We start from the raw sequence: 20,802 nt of genomic DNA, 5'->3' as shown, positions 1-20,802 counted from the left end.
AACCAAACAACAAACAACCCTAACCCACTAACAACAAACAACACTAACCCCCTAAGAAGATACTACACTAACCCCGTAACAACAAACAACCCTAAACCCTAAAAACAAACAACCCTAACCCCCTAACAACAAACAACCCTAGCCAAACAACAAACAACCCTAACCGACTAACAAGAAACAACACTAACCCCCTAACAAGAAACAACAGTAACCCCCTAACAAGAAACAACACTAACCCCCTAACAACAAACAACACTAACACCCTAACAACAACCAACCCTAACCCCCTAAGAACAAACAACACTAAGCACTAAGAACAAACAATACTAACCCCCAACAACGAGCAATACCAACCCCTAACAACACAAAACCTAACCCCTTATCAACAAACAACCCTAACCCACTAACAAAAAACAACCCTAACACCCTAACAACAAACACCCTAAACCCCTAACAACAAACACTAACCCCCAAACAACAAACAACCCTAACCCCTAAAAACCAAAAACACTAACCCACTAACAACAAACAACCCTAACCCCCTAACAACAAACAACCCTAAACCCCTAACATCAAACAACACTAACCCCCTAACAACACAAAACACTAACACCCTAACAACAAACAACACTAACACCCTAACAACAAAAACCACTAAACCCCAACCAGAAACAACCCTAAACCCCTAACAACAAACACTAACCCCCTAACAACAAACAACACTAAACCCCTAACAAAAAACTACCCTAACCCCGTAACAACAAACAACACTAACCCCTAACAAGAAACTACCCTAACACCCTAACAACAAACAACAATAAAACCCTAACAACAAACAACACTAAAACCCTAACAACAAAAACCACTAAAACCCAACAAGAAACAACCTTAAACCCCTAACAACAAACAACACTAACCCCCTAACAACAAACAACCCTAACCCCCTAAGAACAAACAACACTAAGCACTAAGAACAAACAATACTAACCCCCAACAACGAACAATACCAACCCCTAACAACACAAAACCTAACCCCTTATCAACAAACAACACTAACCCACTAACAAAAAACAACCATAACCCCCTTAGAACAAACAACACTAACCCTCTAACAACAAACAACCCTAAATCCCTAACATCAAACAACCCTAAAACCCTAACATCAAAGAACACTAACACCCGAACAACAAACAACACTAACAGCCTAACAACAAAAACCACTAAACCCCAACAAGAAACAACCCTAAACCCCTAACAACAAACACTAACCCCCTAACAACAAACAACACTAATCCCGTAACAACAAACAACACTAACCCCCAAACAACAAACAACCCTAACCCCCTAACAACAAACAATCCTAACCCCCGAACAACCAACAACACTAACGCCCTAACCACAATAAACACTAACACCCTAACAACAAAAACCACTAAACCCCAACAAGAAAGAACCCTAAACCCCTAACAACAAAAAACACTAACCCCCTAAGAACAAACAACCCTAACCAAACAACAAACAACCCTAACCCCGAAAAATAAACAACCCTAACCCCCTAACAAGAAACAACCCTAACCAAACAACAAAAAACCCTAACCGACTAACAACAAACAACACTAACCAACTAACAAGAAACAACAGTAACCCCCTAACAAGAAACAACTCCAACCCCCTAACAACAAACAACACTAACACCCTAACAACAAACAACCCTAACCCCCTAAGAACAAACAACACTAAGCACTAAGAACAAACAATACTAAACCCCAACAACGAACAATACCAACCCCTAACAACACAAAACCTAACCCCTTATCAACAAACAGCCGTAACCCACTAACAAAAAAAAACCCTAACACCCTAACAACAAACAACCCTAAACCCCTAACAACAAACAACACTAACCCCCAAACAACAAACAACCCTAACCCCGAAAAACCAAAAACACTAACCCACTAACAACAAACAACCCTAACCCCTAACAACAAGCAACCCTAAACCCCTAACATCAAACAACACTAACCCCCTAACAACAAACAACAATAAAACCCTAAAAACAAACAACACTAACACCCTAAAAACAAAAACCACTAAGCCCCAACAAGAAACAACCCTAAACCCCTAACAACAAACAACACTAACCCCCTAACAACAAACAACCCTAAACAAACAACAAAAAACCCTAACCCCTAAAAACAAACAACCCTAACCCCCTAACAAGAAACAACCCTAACCAAACAACAAACAACCGTAACCGAATAACAACAAACAACACTAACCCCCTAACAAGAAACAACACTAACCCCCTAAAAACAAACAACACTAACCCCCTAACAACAAACAACACTAACACCCTAACAACAACCAACCCTAACCCCCTAAGAACAAAAGACACTAAACGCTTAAGAACAACACTAACCCCCAACAACGAACAATACTAACCACCTAACAACACAAAACCTAACTCCTTATCAACAATCAACACTAACCCACTAACAAAAAACAACCCTAAACCCCTAACATCAAACAACACTAACACCCTAACAACAAACAACCCTAACCCCCTAACAACAAACACTAACCCCCAAACAACAAACAACCCGAACCCCTGAAAACCAAAAACACTAACCCACTAACAACAAACAACCCTGACCCACTAACAACAAACAACCCTAACCCCCAACAACAAACAACCCTAAACCCCTAACATCAAACAACACTAACCCCCTAACAACACAAAACACTAACACCCTAACAACAAACAACACTAACACCCTAACAACAAAAACCACTAAACCCCAACAAGAAACAACCCTAAACCCCTAACAACAAACACTAACCCCCTAACAACAAACAACACTAAACCCCTAACAAGAAACTACCCTAACCCCGTAACAACACACAACACTAACCCGTAACAACAAACAACCCTAACCCCTAAAAAAGAAACAACTCTAACCCCCAAACAACACACAACCCTAACCCCCTAACAACAAACAACACTAACCCCCTAACAACAAACAACCCTAACCCCCTAACAACAAACAAAAGTAACACCCTAACCAGAAACAACCCTAACCCCCGAACAACCAACAACACTAACCCCCTAACCACAATAAACACTAACACCCAAACAAAAAAAACCACTAAACCCCAACAAGAAACAACCCTAATCCCCTAACAACAAACAACACTAACCCCCTAACAACAAACAACCCTAACCAAACAACAAACAACCCTAACCCACTAACAACAAACAACACTAACCCCCTAACAAAAAACTACTCTAACCCCGTAACAAAAAACAACCCTAACCCCTAAAAACAAACAACCCTAACCCCCTAACAACAAACAACCCTAACCAAACAACAAACAACCCTAACCGACTGACAACAAACAACACTAAGCCCCCAAGAAGAAACAACACTAACCCCCTAACAACAAACAACACTAACCCCCTAACAACAAACAACACTAACACCCTAACAACAACCAACCCTAACCCCCTAAGAACAAACAACACTAAACCCCTAAGAACAAACAACACTAACCCCCAACAACGAACAATACTAAACCCTAACAACACAAAACCTAACCCCTTATCAACAAACAACCCTAACCCACTAACAAAAAACAACCCTAACACCCTAACAACAAACAACCCTAAACCCCTAACAACAAACACTAACCCCCAAACAACAAACAACCCTAACCCCTAAAAACCAAAAACACTAACCCACTAACAACAAACAACCCTAAACCCCTAACATCAAACAACACTAACCCCCTAACAACACAAAACACTAACACCCTAACAACAAACAACACTAACACCCTAACAACAAAAACCACTAAACCCCAACAAGAAACAACCCTAAACCCCTAACAACAAACACTAACCCCCTAACAACAAACAACACTAAACCCCTAACAAGAAACTACCCTAACCCCGTAACAACAAACAACACTAACCCCTAACAAGAAACTACCCTAACACCCTAACAACAAACAACAATAAAACCCTAACAACAAACAACACTAACACCCTAACAACAAAAACCACTAAACCCCAACAAGAAACAACCTTAAACCCCTAACAACAAACAACACTAACCCCCTAACAACAAACAACCCTAACCCCTAAAAACCAAAAACACTAACCCACTAACAACAAACAACACTAACCCGCTAACAACAAACAACTCTAACACCCTAACAACAAACAACACTAACCCCCTACCAAGAAACAACCCTAACCCCTAAAAAACAAAAACACTAACCCACTAACAACAAACAACCCTAACCCGCTAACAACAAACAACCCTAACACCCTAACAACAAACAACACTAACCCCCTAACAACAAACAACAGTAACACCCTAACGACAACCAACCCTAACCCCCTAAGAACAAACAACACTAACCCCCTAAGAACAAACAACACTAACCCCAACAACGAACAATACTAACCCCCTAAAAACACAAAACCGAACCCCTTATCAACAAAAAACCCTAACCCACTAACAAAAAACAACCCTAACCCCCTTAGAACAAACAACACTAACCCTCTAACAACAAACAACCCTAAATCCCTAACATCAAACAACCCTAAAACCCTAACATCAAAGAACACTAACACCCTAACAACAAACAACCCTAACCCCCTAACAACAAACACTAACCCCCAAACAACAAAGAACCCTAACCCCTAAAAACCAAAAACACTAACCCACTAACAAAAAACAACCCTAACCCACTAACAACAAACAACCCTAACACCCTAACAACAAACAACACTAACCCCCTAACAAAAAACAACCGTAAACCCCTAACATCAAACAACACTAACCCCCTAACAACACAAAACACTAACACCCTAACAACAAACAACACTAACAACAAAAACCACTAAACCCCAACGAGAAACAACCCTAAACCCCTAACAACAAACACTAACCCCCTAACAACAAACAACACTAAACCCCTAACAACAAACAACACTAATCCCGTAACAACAAACAACCCTAACCCCCAAACAACAAACAACCCTAACCCCCTAACAACAAACAATCCTAACCCCCGAACAACCAACAACACTAACGCCCTAACCACAATAAACACTAACACCCTAACAACTAAAACCACTAAACCCCAACAAGAAAGAACCCTAAACCCCTAACAACAAAAAACTCTAACCCCCTAAGAACAAACAACCCTAACCAAACAACAAACAACCCTAACCCATAAAAACAAACAACCCTAAACCCCTAACAACAAAGAACCCTAACCAAACAACAAAAAACCCTAACCGACTAACAACAAACAACACTAACCCCCTAACAAGAAACAACAGTAACCCCCTATCAAGAAACAACACTAACCCCCCAACAACAAACAATACTAACACCCTAACAACAACCAACGCTAACCCCCTAAGAACAAACAACACTAAACACTAAGAACAAACAATATTAAACCCCAACAACGAACAATACCAACCCCTAACAACACAAAACCTAACCCCTTATCAACAAACAACCCTAACCCACTAAAAAAAAACAACCCTAACACCCTAACAACAAACAACCCTAAACCCCTAACAACAAACAACACTAACCCCCAAACAACAAACAACCCTAACACCTAAAAACCAAAAACACTAACCCACTAACAACAAACAACCCTAACCCCCTAACAACAAACAACCCTAAACCCCAACATCAAACAACACTAACCCCTAACAACACACAACAATAAAACCCTAACAACAAACAACACTAACACCCTAACAACAAAAACCACTAAACCCCAACAAGAAACAACCCTATACCCCTAACAACAAACAACACTAACCCCCTAACAACAAACAACCCTAACCAAACAACAAACAACCCTAACCCACTAACAACAAACAACACTAACCCCCTAAGAAGATACTACACTAACCCCGTAACAACAAAAAACCCTAAACCCTAAAAACAAACAACCCTAACCCCCTAACAACAAACAACCCTAGCCAAACAACAAACAACCCTAACCGACTAACAAGAAACAACACTAACCCCCTAACAAGAAACAACAGTAACCCCCTAACAAGAAACAACACTAACCCCCTAACAACAAACAACACTAACACCCTAACAACAACCAACCCTAACCCCCTAAGAAAAAACAACACTAAGCACTAAGAACAAACAATACTAACCCCCAACAACGAACAATACCAACCCCTAACAACACAAAACCTAACCCCTTATCAACAAACAACCCTAACCCACTAACAAAAAACAACCCTAACACCCTAACAACAAACAACCCTAAACCCCTAACAACAAACACTAACCCCCAAACAACAAACAACCCTAACCCCTAAAAACCAAAAACACTAACCCACTAACAACAAACAACCCTAAACCCCTAACAACAAACAACCCTAAACCCCTAACATCAAACAACACTAACCCCCTAACAACACAAAACACTAACACCCTAACAACAAACAACACTAACACCCTAACAACAAAAACCACTAAACCCCAACAATAAAAAACCCTAAACCCCTAACAACAAACACTAACCCCCTAACAACAAACAACACTAAACCCCTAACAAGAAACTACCCTAACCCCGTAGCAACAAACAACACTAACCCCTAACAAGAAACTACCCTAACACCCTAACAAGAAACAACAATAAAACGCTAACAACAAACAACACTAACACCCTAACAACAAAAACCACTAAACCCCAACAAGAAACAACCTTAAACCCCTAACAACAAACAACACTAACCCCCTAACAACAAACAACCCTAACCCCTAAAAACCAAAAACACTAACCCACTAACAACAAACAACCGTAACCCGCTAACAACAAAGAACTCTAACACCCTAACAACAAACAACAATAACCCCTACCAACAAACAACCCTAACCCCTAAAAAACAAAAACACTAAGCCACTAACAACAAACAACCCTAACCCGCTAACAACAAACAACCCTAACACCCTAACAACAAACAACACTAACCCCCAAACAACAAACAACCCTAACCCCTAAAAACCAAAAACACTAACCCACTAACAACAAACAACCCTAACCCGCTAACAACAAACAACTCTAACACCCTAACAACAAACAACACTAACCCCCTAACTACAAACAACAGTAACACCCTAACAACAACCAACCCTAACCCCCTAAGAACAAACAACACTAACCCCCTAAGAACAAACAACACTAACCCCAACAACGAACAATACTAACCCCCTAAAAACACAAAACCGAACCCCTTATCAACAAACAACCCTAACCCACTAACAAAAAACAACCCTAACCCCCTTAGAACAAACAACACTAACCCTCTAACAACAAACAACCCTAAATCCCTAACATCAAACAACCCTAAAACCCTAACATCAAAGAACACTAACACCCTAACAACAAACAACCCTAACCCCCTAACAACAAACACTAACCCCCAAACAACAAAGAACCCTAACCCCTAAAAACCAAAAACACTAACCCACTAACAAAAAACAACCCTAACCCACTAACAACAAACAACCCTAACACCCTAACAACAAACAACACTAACCCCCTAACAAAAAACAACCGTAAACCCCTAACATCAAACAACACTAACCCCCTAACAACACAAAACACTAACACCCTAACAACAAACAACACTAACAACAAAAACCACTAAACCCCAACGAGAAACAACCCTAAACCCCTAACAACAAACACTAACCCCCTAACAACAAACAACACTAAACCCCTAACAACAAACAACACTAATCCCGTAACAACAAACAACCCTAACCCCCAAACAACAAACAACCCTAACCCCCTAACAACAAACAATCCTAACCCCCGAACAACCAACAACACTAACGCCCTAACCACAATAAACACTAACACCCTAACAACTAAAACCACTAAACCCCAACAAGAAAGAACCCTAAACCCCTAACAACAAAAAACTCTAACCCCCTAAGAACAAACAACCCTAACCAAACAACAAACAACCCTAACCCATAAAAACAAACAACCCTAAACCCCTAACAACAAAGAACCCTAACCAAACAACAAAAAACCCTAACCGACTAACAACAAACAACACTAACCCCCTAACAAGAAACAACAGTAACCCCCTAACAAGAAACAACACTAACCCCCCAACAACAAACAATACTAACACCCTAACAACAACCAACGCTAACCCCCTAAGAACAAACAACACTAAACACTAAGAACAAACAATATTAAACCCCAACAACGAACAATACCAACCCCTAACAACACAAAACCTAACCCCTTATCAACAAACAACCCTAACCCACTAAAAAAAAACAACCCTAACACCCTAACAACAAACAACCCTAAACCCCTAATAACAAACAACACTAACCCCCAAACAACAAACAACCCTAACACCTAAAAACCAAAAACACTAACCCACTAACAACAAACAACCCTAACCCCCTAACAACAAACAACCCTAAACCCCAACATCAAACAACACTAACCCCTAACAACACACAACAATAAAACCCTAACAACAAACAACACTAACACCCTAACAACAAAAACCACTAAACCCCAACAAGAAACAACCCTATACCCCTAACAACAAACAACACTAACCCCCTAACAACAAACAACCCTAACCAAACAACAAACAACCCTAACCCACTAACAACAAACAACACTAACCCCCTAAGAAGATACTACACTAACCCCGTAACAACAAAAAACCCTAAACCCTAAAAACAAACAACCCTAACCCCCTAACAACAAACAACCCTAGCCAAACAACAAACAACCCTAACCGACTAACAAGAAACAACACTAACCCCCTAACAAGAAACAACAGTAACCCCCTAACAAGAAACAACACTAACCCCCTAACAACAAACAACACTAACACCCTAACAACAACCAACCCTAACCCCCTAAGAAAAAACAACACTAAGCACTAAGAACAAACAATACTAACCCCCAACAACGAACAATACCAACCCCTAACAACACAAAACCTAACCCCTTATCAACAAACAACCCTAACCCACTAACAAAAAACAACCCTAACACCCTAACAACAAACAACCCTAAACCCCTAACAACAAACACTAACCCCCAAACAACAAACAACCCTAACCCCTAAAAACCAAAAACACTAACCCACTAACAACAAACAACCCTAAACCCCTAACAACAAACAACCCTAAACCCCTAACATCAAACAACACTAACCCCCTAACAACACAAAACACTAACACCCTAACAACAAACAACACTAACACCCTAACAACAAAAACCACTAAACCCCAACAATAAAAAACCCTAAACCCCTAACAACAAACACTAACCCCCTAACAACAAACAACACTAAACCCCTAACAAGAAACTACCCTAACCCCGTAGCAACAAACAACACTAACCCCTAACAAGAAACTACCCTAACACCCTAACAAGAAACAACAATAAAACGCTAACAACAAACAACACTAACACCCTAACAACAAAAACCACTAAACCCCAACAAGAAACAACCTTAAACCCCTAACAACAAACAACACTAACCCCCTAACAACAAACAACCCTAACCCCTAAAAACCAAAAACACTAACCCACTAACAACAAACAACCGTAACCCGCTAACAACAAAGAACTCTAACACCCTAACAACAAACAACAATAACCCCTACCAACAAACAACCCTAACCCCTAAAAAACAAAAACACTAAGCCACTAACAACAAACAACCCTAACCCGCTAACAACAAACAACCCTAACACCCTAACAACAAACAACACTAACCCCCAAACAACAAACAACCCTAACCCCTAAAAACCAAAAACACTAACCCACTAACAACAAACAACCCTAACCCGCTAACAACAAACAACTCTAACACCCTAACAACAAACAACACTAACCCCCTAACTACAAACAACAGTAACACCCTAACAACAACCAACCCTAACCCCCTAAGAACAAACAACACTAACCCCCTAAGAACAAACAACACTAACCCCAACAACGAACAATACTAACCCCCTAAAAACACAAAACCGAACCCCTTATCAACAAACAACCCTAACCCACTAACAAAAAACAACCCTAACCCCCTTAGAACAAACAACACTAACCCTCTAACAACAAACAACCCTAAATCCCTAACATCAAACAACCCTAAACCCCTAACATCAAAGAACACTAACACCCTAACAACAAACAACCCTAACCCCCTAACAACAAACACTAACCCCCAAACAACAAAGAACCCTAACCCCTAAAAACCAAAAACACTAACCCACTAACAAAAAACAACCCTAACCCACTAACAACAAACAACCCTAACACCCTAAAAACAAACAACACTAACCCCCTAACAAAAAACAACCGTAAACCCCTAACATCAAACAACACTAACCCCCTAACAACACAAAACACTAACACCCTAACAACAAACAACACTAACACCCTAACAACAAAAACCACTAAACCCCAACAAGAAACAACACCAAACCCCTAACAAGAAACTACCCTAACCCCGTAACAACAAACGACCCTAACCCCCAAACAACAAACAACCCTAACCCCCTAACAACAAACAATCCTAACCCCCGAACAAGCAAAAACACTAACCCCCTAACCACAATAAACACTAACACCCTAACAACAAAAACCTCTAAACCCCAACAAGAAACAACCCTAAACACCTAACAACAATCAACACTAACCCCCTAACAACAAACAACCCTAAACCCCTAACATCAAAGAACACTAACACCCTAACAACAAACAACCCTATCCCTCTAACTACAAACACTAACCCCCAAACAACAAACAACCCTAACCCCTAAAAACCAAAAACACTAACCCACTAACAACAAACGACCCTAACCCACTCCCATCAAACAACACTAACCCCCAACAACACAAAACACTAACACCCTAACAACAAACAACACTAACCCCCTAAGAACAAACAACCCTAACCAAACAACAAACAACCCTAACCCATAAAAACAAACAACCCTAAACCCCTAACAACAAACAACCCTAACCAAACAACAAAAAACCCTAACCGACTAACAACAAACAACACTAACCCCCTAACAAGAAACAACAGTAACCCCCTAACAAGAAACAACACTAACCCCCTAACAACAAACAATACTAACACCCTAACAACAACCAACGCTAACCCCCTAAGAACAAACAACACTAAACACTAAGAACAAACAATATTAAACCCCAACAACGAACAATACCAACCCCTAACAACACAAAACCTAACCCCTTATCAACAAACAACCCTAACCCACTAACAAAAAACAACCCTAACACCCTAACAACAAACAACCCTAAACCCCTAACAACAAACAACACTAACCCCCAAACAACAAACAACCCTAACCCCTAAAAACCAAAAACACTAACCCACTAACAACAAACAACCCTAACCCCCTAACAACAAACAACCCTAAACCCCAACATCAAACAACACTAACCCCTAACAACACACAACAATAAAACCCTAACAACAAACAACACTAACACCCTAACAACAAAAACCACTAAACCCCAACAAGAAACAACCCTATACCCCTAACAACAAACAACACTAACCCCCTAACAACAAACAACCCTAACCAAACAACAAACAGCCCTAACCCACTAACAACAAACAACACTAACCCCCTAAGAAGGTACTACACTAACCCCGTAACAACAAACAACCCTAAACCCTAAAAACAAACAACCCTAACCCCCTAACAGCAAACAACCCTAGCCAAACAACAAACAACCCTAACCGACTAACAAGAAACAACACTAACCCACTAACAAGAAACAACAGTAACACCCTAACAAGAAACAACACTAACCCCCTAACAACAAAAAACACTAACACCCTAACAACAACCAACCCTAACCCCCTAAGAACAAACAACACTAAGCACTAAGAACAAACAATACTAACCCCCAACAACGAACAATACCAACCCCTAACAACACAAAACCTAACCCCTTATCAACAAACAACCCTAACCCACTAACAAAAAACAACCCTAACACCCTAACAACAAACAACCCTAAACCCCTAACAACAAACACTAACCCCCAAACAACAAACAACCCTAACCCCTAAAAACCAAAAACACTAACCCACTAACAACAAACAACCCTAACACCCTAACAACAAACAACCCTAAATCCCTAACATCAAACAACACTAACCCCCTAACAACACAAAACACTAACACCCTAACAACAAACAACACTAACACCCTAACAACAAAAACCACTAAACCCCAACAATAAAAAACCCTAAACCCCTAACAACAAACACTAACCCCCTAACAACAAACAACACTAAACCCCTAACAAGAAACTACCCTAACCCCGTAGCAACAAACAACACTAACCCCTAACAAGAAACTACCCTAACACCCTAACAACAAACAACAATAAAACGCTAACAACAAACAACACTAACACCCTAACAACAAAAACCACTAAACCCCAACAAGAAACAACGTTAAACCCCTAACAACAAACAACACTAACCCCCTAACAACAAACAACCCTAACCCCTAAAAACCAAAAACACTAACCCACTAACAACAAACAACCGTAACCCGCTAACAACAAACAACTCTAACACCCTAACAACAAACAACAATAACCCCTACCAACAAACAACCCTAACCCCTAAAAAACAAAAACACTAACCCACTAACAACAAACAACCCTAACCCGCTAACAACAAACAACCCTAACACCCTAACAACAAACAACACTAACCCCCTAACAACAAACAACAGTAACACCCTAACAACAACCAACCCTAACCCCCTAAGAACAAACAACACTAACCCCCTAAGAACAAACAACACTAACCCCAACAACGAACAATACTAACCCCCTAAAAACACAAAACCGAACCCCTTATCAACAAACAACCCTAACCCACTAACAAAAAACAACCCTAACCCCCTTAGAACAAACAACACTAACCCCCTAACAACAAACAACCCTAACCAAACAACAAACAGCCCTAACCCACTAACAACAAACAACACTAACCCCCTAAGAAGATACTACACTAACCCCGTAACAACAAACAACCCTAAACCCTAAAAACAAACAACCCTAACCCCCTAACAACAAACAACCCTAGCCAAACAACAAACAACCCTAACCGACTAACAAGAAACAACACTAACCCACTAACAAGAAACAACAGTAACACCCTAACAAGAAACAACACTAACCCCCTAACAACAAACAACACTAACACCCTAACAACAACGAACCCTAACCCCCTAAGAACAAACAACACTAAGCACTAAGAACAAACAATACTAACCCCCAACAACGAACAATACCAACCCCTAACAACACAAAACCTAACCCCTTATCAACAAACAACCCTAATCCACTAACAAAAAACAACCCTAACACCCTAACAACAAACAACCCTAAACCCCTAACAACAAACACTAACCCCCAAACAACAAACAACCCTAACCCCTAAAAACCAAAAACACTAACCCACTAACAACAAACAACTCTAACACCCTAACAACAAACAACCCTAAACCCCTAACATCAAACAACACTAACCCCCTAACAACACAAAACACTAACACCCTAACAACAAACAACACTAACACCCTAACAACAAAAACCACTAAACCCCAACAATAAAAAACCCTAAACCCCTAACAACAAACACTAACCCCCTAACAACAAACAACACTAAACCCCTAACAAGAAACTACCCTAACCCCGTAGCAACAAACAACACTAACCCCTAACAAGAAACTACCCTAACACCCTAACAACAAACAACAATAAAACGCTACCAACAAACAACACTAACACCCTAACAACAAAAACCACTAAACCCCAACAAGAAACAACGTTAAACCCCTAACAACAAACAACACTAACCCCCTAACAACAAACAACCCTAACCCCTAAAAACCAAAAACACTAACCCACTAACAACAAACAACCGTAACCCGCTAACAACAAACAACTCTAACACCCTAACAACAAACAACAATAACCCCTACCAACAAACAACCCTAACCCCTAAAAAACAAAAACACTAACCCACTAACAACAAACAACCCTAACCCGCTAACAACAAACAACCCTAACACCCTAACAACAAACAACACTAACCCCCTAACTACAAACAACAGTAACACCCTAACAACAACCAACCCTAACCCCCTAAGAACAAACAACACTAACCCCCTAAGAACAAACAACACTAACCCCAACAACGAACAATACTAACCCCCTAAAAACAGAAAACCGAACCCCTTATCAACAAACAACCCTAACCCACTAACAAAAAACAACCCTAACCCCCTTAGAACAAACAACACTAACCCTCTAACAACAAACAACCCTAAATCCCTAACATCAAACAACCCTAAAACCCTAACATCAAAGAACACTAACACCCTAACAACAAACAACCCTAACCCCCTAACAACAAACACTAACCCCCAAACAACAAAGAACCCTAACCCCTAAAAACCAAAAACACTAACCCACTAACAAAAAACAAACCTAACCCACTAACAACAAACAACCCTAACACCCTAACAACAAACAACACTAACCCCCTAACAAAAAACAACCGTAAACCCCTAACATCAAACAACACTAACCCCCTAACAACACAAAACACTAACACCCTAACAACAAACAACACTAACACCCTAACAACCAAAACCACTAAACCCCAACAAGAAACAACACCAAATCCCTAACAAGAAACTACCCTAACCCCGTAACAACAAACAACCCTAAACCCCAAACAACAAACAACCCTAACCCCCTAACAACAAACAATCCTAACCCCCGAACAAGCAACAACACTAACCCCCTAACCACAATAAACACTAACACCCTGACAACAAAAACCACTAAACCCCAACAAGAAACAACCCTAAACCCCTAACAACAAACAACACTAACCCCCTAACAACAAACAACCCTAAACCCCTAACATCAAAGAACACTAACACCCTAACAACAAACAACCCTATCCCTCTAACTACAAACACTAACCCCCAAACAACAAACAACCCTAACACCTAAAAACCAAAAACACTAACCCACTAACAACAAACGACCCTAACCAAACAACAAAAAACCCTAACCGACTAACAACAAACAACACTAACCCCCTAACAAGAAACAACAGTAACCCCCTTACAAGAAACAACACTAACCCCCTAACAACAAACAATACTAACACCCTAACAACAACCAACGCTAACCCCCTAAGAACAAACAACACTAAACACTAAGAACAAACAATATTAAACCCCAACAACGAACAATACCAACCCCTAACAACACAAAACCTAACCCCTTATCAACAAACAACCCTAACCCACTAACAAAAAACAACCCTAACACCCTAACAACAAACAACCCTAAACCCCTAACAACAAACAACACTAACCCCCAAACAACAAACAACCCTAACCCCTAAAAACCAAAAACACTAACCCACTAACAACAAACAACCCTAACCCCCTAACAACAAACAACCCTAAACCCCAACATCAAACAACACTAACCCCTAACAACACACAACAATAAAACCCTAACAACAAACAACACTAACACCCTAACAACAAAAACCACTAAACCCCAACAAGAAACAACCCTATACCCCTAACAACAAACAACACTAACCCCCTAACAACAAACAACCCTAACCAAACAACAAACAACCCTAACCCACTAACAACAAACAACACTAACCCCCTAAGAAGATACTACACTAACCCCGTAACAACAAACAACCCTAAACCCTAAAAACAAACAACCCTAACACCCTAACAACAAACAACCCTAGCCAAACAACAAACAACCCTAACCGACTAACAAGAAACAACACTAACCCCCTAACAAGAAACAACAGTAACCCCCTAACAACAAACAACACTAACCCCCTAACAACAAACAACACTAACACCCTAACAACAACCAACCCTAACCCCTAAGAACAAACAACACTAAGCACTAAGAACAAACAATACTAACCCCCAACAACGAACAATACCAACCCCTAACAACACAAAACCTAACCCCTTATCAACAAACAACCCTAACCCACTAACAAAAAACAACCCTAACACCCTAACAACAAACAACCCTAAACCACTAACAACAAACACTAACCCCCAAACAACAAACAACCCTAACCTCTAAAAACCAAAAACACTAACCCACTAACAACAAACAACCCTAACCCCCTAACAACAAACAACCCTAAACCCCTAACATCAAACAACACTAACCCCCTAACAACACAAAACACTAACACCCTAACAACAAACAACACTAACACCCTAACAACAAAAACCACTAAACCCCAACAATAAAAAACCCTAAACCCCTAACAACAAACACTAACCCCCTAACAACAAACAACACTAAACCCCTAACAAGAAACTACCCTAACCCCGTAGCAACAAACAACACTAAACCCTAACAAGAAACTACCCTAACACCCTAACAACAAACAACAATAAAACGCTAACAACAAACAACACTAACACCCTAACAACAAAAACCACTAAACCCCAACAAGAAACAACCTTAAACCCCTAACAACAAACAACACTAACCCCCTAACAACAAACAACCCTAACCCCTAAAAACCAAAAACACTAACCCACTAACAACAAACAACCGTAACCCGCTAACAACAAACAACTCTAACACCCTAACAACAAACAACAATAACCGCTACCAACAAACAACCCTAACCCCTAAAAAACAAAAACACTAACCCACTAACAACAAACAACCCTAACCCGCTAACAACAAACAACCCTAACACCCTAACAACAAACAACACTAACCCCCTAACAACAAACAACAGTAACACCCTAACAACAACCAACCCTAACCCCCTAAGAACAAACAACACTAACCCCCTAAGAACAAACAACACTAACCCCAACAACGAACAATACTAACCCCCTAAAAACACAAAACCGAACCCCTTACCAACAAACAACCCTAACCCACTAACAAAAAACAACCCTAACCCCCTTAGAACAAACAACACTAACCCTCTAACAACAAACAACCCTAAATCCCTAACATCAAACAACCCTAAAACCCTAACATCAAAGAACACTAACACCCTAACAACAAACAACCCTAACCCCCTAACAACAAACACTAACCCCCAAACAACAAACAACCCTAACCCCTAAAAACCAAAAACACTAACGCACTAACAAAAAACAACCCTAACCCACTAACAACAAACAACCCTAACACCCTAACAACAAACAACACTAACCCCCTAACAAAAAACAACCGTAAACCCCTAACATCAAACAACACTAACACCCTAACAACAAACAACACTAACACCCTAACAAGAAAAACAACTAAACCCCAACAAGAAACAACACCAAACCCCTAACAAGAAACTACCCTAACCCGTAACAACAAACAACCCTAACCCCCAAACAACAAACAACCCTAACCCCCTAACAACAAACAATCCTAACCCCCGAACAAGCAACAACACTAACCCCCTAACAACAATAAACACTAACACCCTATCAACAAAAACCACTGAACCCCAACAAGAAACAACCCTAAACCCCTAACAACAAACAACACTAACCCCCTAACAACAAACAACCCTAAACCCCTAACATCAAAGAACACTAACACCCTAACAACAAACAACCCTATCCCTCTAACTACAAACACTAACCCCCAAACAACAACAACCCTAACCCCTAAAAACCAAAAACACTAACCCACTAACAACAAACGACCCTAACCCACTCCCATCAAACAACAGTAACCCCCAACAACACAAAACACTAACACCCTAACAACAAACAACACTAACCCCCTAAGAACAAACAACCCTAACCAAACAACAAACAACCCTAACCCATAAAAACAAACAACCCTAAACCCCTAACAACAAACAACCCTAACCAAACAACAAAAAACCCTAACCGACTAACAACAAACAACACTAACCAACTAACAAGAAACAACAGTAACCCCCTAACAAGAAACAACACTAACCCCCTAACAACAAACAATACTAACACCCTAACAACAACCAACGCTAACCCCCTAAGAACAAACAACACTAAACACTAAGAACAAACAATATTAAACCCCAACAACGAACAATACCAACCCCTAACAACACAAAACCTAACCCCTTATCAACAAACAACCCTAAGCCACTAAAAAAAAACAACCCTAACACCCTAACAACAAACAACCCTAAACCACTAACAACAAACAACACTAACCCCCAAACAACAAACAACCCTAACCCCTAAAAACCAAAAACACTAACCCACTAACAACAAACAACCCTAACCCCCTAACAACAAACAACCCTAAACCCCAACATCAAACAACACTAACCCCTAACAACACACAACAATAAAACCCTAACAACAAACAACACTAACACCCTAACAACAAAAACCACTAAACCCCAACAAGAAACAACCCTATACCCCTAACAACAAACAACACTAACCCCCTAACAACAAACAACCCTAACCAAACAACAAACAACCCTAACCCACTAACAACAAACAACACTAACCCCCTAAGAAGATACTACACTAACCCCGTAACAACAAACAACCCTAAACCCTAAAAACAAACAACCCTAACCCCCTAACAACAAACAACCCTAGCCAAACAACAAACAACCCTAACCGACTAACAAGAAACAACACTAACCCCCTAACAAGAAACAACAGTAACCCCCTAACAAGAAACAACACTAACCCCCTAACAACAAACAACACTAACACCCTAACAACAACCAACCCTAACCCCCTAAGAACAAACAACACTAAGCACTAAGAACAAACAATACTAACCCCCAACAACGAGCAATACCAACCCCTAACAACACAAAACCTAACCCCTTATCAACAAACAACCCTAACCCACTAACAAAAAACAACCCTAACACCCTAACAACAAACACCCTAAACCCCTAACAACAAACACTAACCCCCAAACAACAAACAACCCTAACCCCTAAAAACCAAAAACACTAACCCACTAACAACAAACAACCCTAACCCCCTAACAACAAACAACCCTAAACCCCTAACATCAAACAACACTAACCCCCTAACAACACAAAACACTAACACCCTAACAACAAACAACACTAACACCCTAACAACAAAAACCACTAAACCCCAACCAGAAACAACCCTAAACCCCTAACAACAAACACTAACCCCCTAACAACAAACAACACTAAACCCCTAACAAAAAACTACCCTAACCCCGTAACAACAAACAACACTAACCCCTAACAAGAAACTACCCTAACACCCTAACAACAAACAACAATAAAACCCTAACAACAAACAACACTAAAACCCTAACAACAAAAACCACTAAAACCCAACAAGAAACAACCTTAAACCCCTAACAACAAACAACACTAACCCCCTAACAACAAACAACCCTAACCCCCTAAGAACAAACAACACTAAGCACTAAGAACAAACAATACTAACCCCCAACAACGAACAATACCAACCCCTAACAACACAAAACCTAACCCCTTATCAACAAACAACACTAACCCACTAACAAAAAACAACCATAACCCCCTTAGAACAAACAACACTAACCCTCTAACAACAAACAACCCTAAATCCCTAACATCAAACAACCCTAAAACCCTAACATCAAAGAACACTAACACCCGAACAACAAACAACACTAACAGCCTAACAACAAAAACCACTAAACCCCAACAAGAAACAACCCTAAACCCCTAACAACAAACACTAACCCCCTAACAACAAACAACACTAATCCCGTAACAACAAACAACACTAACCCCCAAACAACAAACAACCCTAACCCCCTAACAACAAACAATCCTAACCCCCGAACAACCAACAACACTAACGCCCTAACCACAATAAACACTAACACCCTAACAACAAAAACCACTAAACCCCAACAAGAAAGAACCCTAAACCCCTAACAACAAAAAACACTAACCCCCTAAGAACAAACAACCCTAACCAAACAACAAACAACCCTAACCCCGAAAAATAAACAACCCTAACCCCCTAACAAGAAACAACCCTAACCAAACAACAAAAAACCCTAACCGACTAACAACAAACAACACTAACCAACTAACAAGAAACAACAGTAACCCCCTAACAAGAAACAACTCCAACCCCCTAACAACAAACAACACTAACACCCTAACAACAAACAACCCTAACCCCCTAAGAACAAACAACACTAAGCACTAAGAACAAACAATACTAAACCCCAACAACGAACAATACCAACCCCTAACAACACAAAACCTAACCCCTTATCAACAAACAGCCGTAACCCACTAACAAAAAAAAACCCTAACACCCTAACAACAAACAACCCTAAACCCCTAACAACAAACAACACTAACCCCCAAACAACAAACAACCCTAACCCCGAAAAACCAAAAACACTAACCCACTAACAACAAACAACCCTAACCCCTAACAACAAGCAACCCTAAACCCCTAACATCAAACAACACTAACCCCCTAACAACAAACAACAATAAAACCCTAAAAACAAACAACACTAACACCCTAAAAACAAAAACCACTAAGCCCCAACAAGAAACAACCCTAAACCCCTAACAACAAACAACACTAACCCCCTAACAACAAACAACCCTAAACAAACAACAAAAAACCCTAACCC

The sequence above is a fragment of the Elephas maximus genome, chromosome 19, assembly GCF_024166365.1.
Source record: "Elephas maximus indicus isolate mEleMax1 chromosome 19, mEleMax1 primary haplotype, whole genome shotgun sequence".
NCBI lineage: Eukaryota > Metazoa > Chordata > Mammalia > Proboscidea > Elephantidae > Elephas > Elephas maximus.
The sequence above is the reverse complement of the archived record's forward strand: the minus strand, read 5'-3'. Positions refer to the sequence as shown.